The sequence below is a fragment of the Rosa chinensis genome, chromosome 2 (genome assembly GCF_002994745.2).
Source record: "Rosa chinensis cultivar Old Blush chromosome 2, RchiOBHm-V2, whole genome shotgun sequence".
Lineage (NCBI taxonomy): Eukaryota > Viridiplantae > Streptophyta > Magnoliopsida > Rosales > Rosaceae > Rosa > Rosa chinensis.
In genome coordinates this window covers 30,380,416-30,385,115 of record NC_037089.1, presented here as the reverse complement: position 1 = coordinate 30,385,115, position 4,700 = coordinate 30,380,416, and the positions used below count along the sequence as shown (strand labels likewise).

Below are 4,700 nucleotides of genomic sequence, written 5' to 3'. Positions count from 1 at the left end.
GCATCTTTATCATATTATCAATCAAATTGAGAGTTTTCTCATTTATCTCTGGTGGACTCCAAAATTCTTGTTTTAGGTTTATTGCTTGTAAACCTAGGTTACTTCTAACTGCATCAGCTTTACAGATATGTTTATTGTCCGGGCACCCACTGCCACTAGTTCCACCAAATTGGATTTATCATGCCAATAATACAACTAAGAGTTTGTACTTGAAATATCAAGATCGTTTCCAGCTATATAAGGCTTTGCCACATCCTGAAAGAGTAGCCAGCATATCCCTAGAAATTGTGGAACTTAGTGATAATGAAATTACTCAACTTGGTGATGTTACTATGTCCGGTGAAGACAATATAATGCATCTTCGCGATGATTGAATTGGTTTGAGATTTACTCAGTTGGATTGTTAGATACTAATAAATTAAATTAGAATTATAACTTTAATATATTTAGCCATTGTACTTGTGTAGCTTTTTAATATGTTTAGTTTGAACTAAGATTCAATATTTTGCCACCATTTTGTTCTCTTTGTAGAATCATATGAATTGTGTTTGCAATGGCTTTCAATTAACTTAATTTGACTTATTCTTTACGCATATAGCAGCCTAAAAGCTCGAGCTTGATGAGGGGATTAGACTGATGTAATTCCAATATGTCCTTGTCAAAGTTTCAATATGCCCTTAACATGTTCCCACAAAGACAAACACCAAGAACAGTACTGCCAATAAACCTCAAGCAGATTAGAAAACTTGTAATGGTAAACTAGATCTTGTACTGATAAGAAAGAATAGAAAGAAGAATAATGTTGGGAAATGCAAGAGATAAGTGGTAGTGAGAATAGGCTGCATTCTTGATGGATTATTAAAGGAATTCACTTCAGTAGTATGCATCAGATTGAGCCTTTTGTGGGGTACAAATTTTGAGAGTGAACTTATAAACACAACAGGGACACATCTTGTTAAGGAAAAAATATCTAGTCAAGGAGAGAATATTTTGTCGAGGAGCATATCTCTTGTCAAGGAAGAAATATCTTGTCGAGGAGGGAATATTTTGTTGAGGAGCATATTCAAGGAAGAAAAATCTCATCGAGGAGCATATTTCTTGTCTAGGGAGAAATATCTTTTCAAGAAGGATCCAGTTACAACGAAACCTTTCAAGAAAGATTTGCTCGAAGAGAAATTTACTCAAGGAGAGGTTTGAGTAATCTCCTCGAGGCAGGGAAGAATTCTCTCGAGATAACAAAATATATAGGAAGGCTAGGGAATATAAGAGTACAAGGTACTGCTTCAGTAAGAGTACTGAAGGGCGCTTTCTTTTGTACACGAGCATATCTCTTGAAAATTGAAATCCACTGAGAACACAACTGAGGAATATAAGAGACTGCTTCAATACAGAAGGGCGCTTTCTCGTGTACAAGTCACCAACAGTAAATTCTGCCTATCAAAGAGATCAATAAAAAAAAGATGTGTATTTAGTGAATATGTATTGCGTATTGTAAATTAGGATAGTTTAGGAAGTTTGAGGTTGTATTTATAGTAAAATGTTAAAATAAAAAAGTTATTGTATTAAATAGGAGATATGTATTTAGTATTTTACAATATGGAAATAAAATTTCTCTATAACTACTTACCAGCTTATGGAACTAATTTCAAATTGAACCTTTTTTTTTTTTCTTTGTTTTTTTTTTTTTTGGTCAACATTATAAATTGAACTTTAGTCTTCTTGAATTCCAGTATTCCACAGTTCTAAATCATAATATATCATTGATGATTGTACTACCTTACGTTTCAGAATTCAGATGGACTTTATTCCACCCTCCAGCCTTTTACACGTACCGTCGAATTTACTGTTTCAATTCGTACCTGTGCCACGTTGGCTATCAATTTGACCGTTAACTGATAATATGCAATTAGACCACGAAAGAAAAGTAAAAGATCACTACCTTTTGACACCAAAAATACTCCTCCCCAAGTTCACTGTGGTTTAACATGCTCAGATGACTTCTGTAACCATAAACGGTTAGAGCGAAATGGCCTCAAAATACTTGTAGTTTGCCCTTTGTCCAAAGAAAAAAAAATTGTAGTTAGCTCTAAAGTTCATACATGGGATTACATGATCTGTGGTACTTCAACAACTGTTTACTGTTCGTCCAGTACTTTCCTGATACGAGAAATTAATAAAGGAAATACAACAAAACAAGCTCTATCTTAATAAATTCTTGGTAAATTTACCTGCAAGTCTGTAACTGAAGAGTTGGCAAAAGGGGTTCTTTTATTAGGGTCTTCAGATCTATTGCTATTGAAGACCTTCAAATAATACAATCTAATCTCCACTAGGTCAGGCACCAAGGGCTCTTGCGCGCATTGCCCATACCACTCACCATCTTATCAACCATTTCCGCATTGTCCGAGTGCAAATAGGGTTGAACCCCCCATCATTCCTTACTGAGCAAGCTGAAATTCCCCGGACTGAGAAATGACAGAATACTCGGACTATTGAGGCTACACTACTACTCTCTCTGAATTTGATCTAAAAAGGTCCAGTTGTCTGTTTGGTTGGCCAAACAGCCTACTTGTTCGTCCCAAGGTGTAGGTTGGCGCACTTACTAAGCTTTCCAACCTGTAAGTCTTTCTTAGAAAAAGTTATCAGAACGTAGTACAGATCCCTGACCCCTCCCGGTAGTCATGACTCCCCACGACTGTGACCACTGAACCACCACATATATATACTCGCAAGGAAAGGCAGCTCAGCAAAAATGACACCACACTGCAAATCAAGAAAATAATTGAGAAAGAATAGTCCTCTTAACTCAGAAGAAAGCGAATCCAATAAAAATAAGCAACCTATTCAATCCCCATTGCCATAATCTAGAGTAGCTGCAAAAAGAGATATAAACTCTAAAAAGTGAAACAAACTAGTGATCACCGATGTAATCTTCAAGCCCCGTTTGGGATTGTTTTGCTTTTAAAAAAATCAGCTTTTGTTTAAAATTTTAGATTTTATTGTGTTTGGTAAATAAATAAAAATAAGCTTTAATTGAAAATTATATGTCACTGGCAGCAGATTTTAGAAGCAGCTCAAATGTTACTTTTAGAAGCTGTTATAGATCAAAACACATTCTGAAGTTGTTTTATGTACTGACAGCACTTTTAAAAATGTTATTTATCAAATACAAAGCTGTTTTAATTCATAACTGATTATTCTCACAACACAACACAACAGCAACAGTTTTTTTTTTAAAAAGTCACAGCAATCTCAAACTAGCCCTCAGTAGGCCATTAAAAGCTTTTCGAGAAATCTCCATCCTTCTTTATGAATTTCTCCTTTATCTTTGAACTAAAATTCTAGTTCCAATTCTTTGACCTACGTTTCTTTCTCTGAGTTCAGCTCCCACAAAGTCAAATCATGCAGCAACAGTAATAGAATTAAGGGCTAAATACTAGTTAGTACCCTGTGGTTTAGGTCCAAAATCAATTCAGTCCCTGTACTTCTAATTTCATCAAAAACACCCCTGCACTTTCAATTTTAATCTAATAGGTCCAATTCGTTAATATTATGTTATGGGTTCAAGTTGTAGTTGGATTATTTGTTGAAAAACTATTTATTTTTAGGATTAATTTCAGTTTACCCCCCTGAGATTTGGGGGTGTCATCATTTCACCCCCTCTACTTTCAATTTTGAATTTTTACCCCCTAAACTTTTCAATTTCAATCAGTCTTGTCCAATTTTTACTGTTTCGTCCAAATTGGACTTTAAATTTGACTTTTGAGGGCTAAAATGGTCATTTCAACATAAAAAAATTAAAAAAAATTAATTTTTTTTCTTCTTTTTTTAGTTTTTTTTTATTTTTTTTTATTTTTTTTATTTTTTTTATTTTGTCTTCAACATATACACCACAAATTATAATAGGTTTATAAAAACAAAAAAATATTCTAGGTGGTTGAAAGCCGCTAACTGGTCTACGATATTTGTAATATATCTCCGATAAAGTGAAGAATTTTAGAATATATCCCCAATAAAGTGAAGAAATATCTGTAAAAAATAATTTTACACTTATCTGTAAATAAATATCTGTATATCTCCAATAAAATGAAGAAATATCTGTGTAAAATCATTTTTGGTCTGCGATATTTGTGATATATATCCAATATTTATATGTAAATAAATATCTGTAAAAAATGATTTTACACAGATATTTCTTCACTTTATTGGGGATATACAGATATTTACTGGATAAAGTGTAAAATCATTTTTTACAGATATTTCTTCACTTTATTGGGGATATATCCTAAAATTCTTCAATTTATTGGATATATATCACAAATATCGTAGACCAAAAATGATTTTACACATATATTTCTTCACTTTATTGGGGATATACAGATATTTATTTACAGATAAAGTGTAAAATTATTTTTTACAAATATTTCTTCACTTTATTTGGGATATATCCTAAATTCTTCACTTTATCGGAGATATGTCACAAATATCGTAGACCAGAGAGCGGCTTTCAACTACCTAGAGTATTTTTTTGTTTTTATAAACCTATTATAACTTGTGGTGTATAGGTTGGAGACAAAATAAAAAAAAAAAAAAAACTAAAAAACAGATTTTTTTTTATTTTTAATTTTATTTTTAATTTTTTATGTTGAAATGACCATTTTAGCCCTCAAAAGTCAAACTTAACGTCCAATTTGGACGGA

The 4,700-nt window shown here is 32.6% G+C and overlaps 1 long non-coding RNA gene across 1 annotated transcript; it reads right to left on the bottom strand.

Moving 5' to 3' along the window:
• Nucleotides 1–727: 727 nt before the first annotated feature.
• Nucleotides 728–2,647, bottom strand: LOC112186997. Its single transcript, XR_002930957.2, has 4 exons — nt 2,229–2,647; nt 1,940–2,053; nt 1,777–1,859; nt 728–1,434 (listed from the first exon to the last, which is right to left on the bottom strand). It is a non-coding gene; the product is annotated as an uncharacterized LOC112186997 (long non-coding RNA).
• Nucleotides 2,648–4,700: the final 2,053 nt, after the last annotated feature.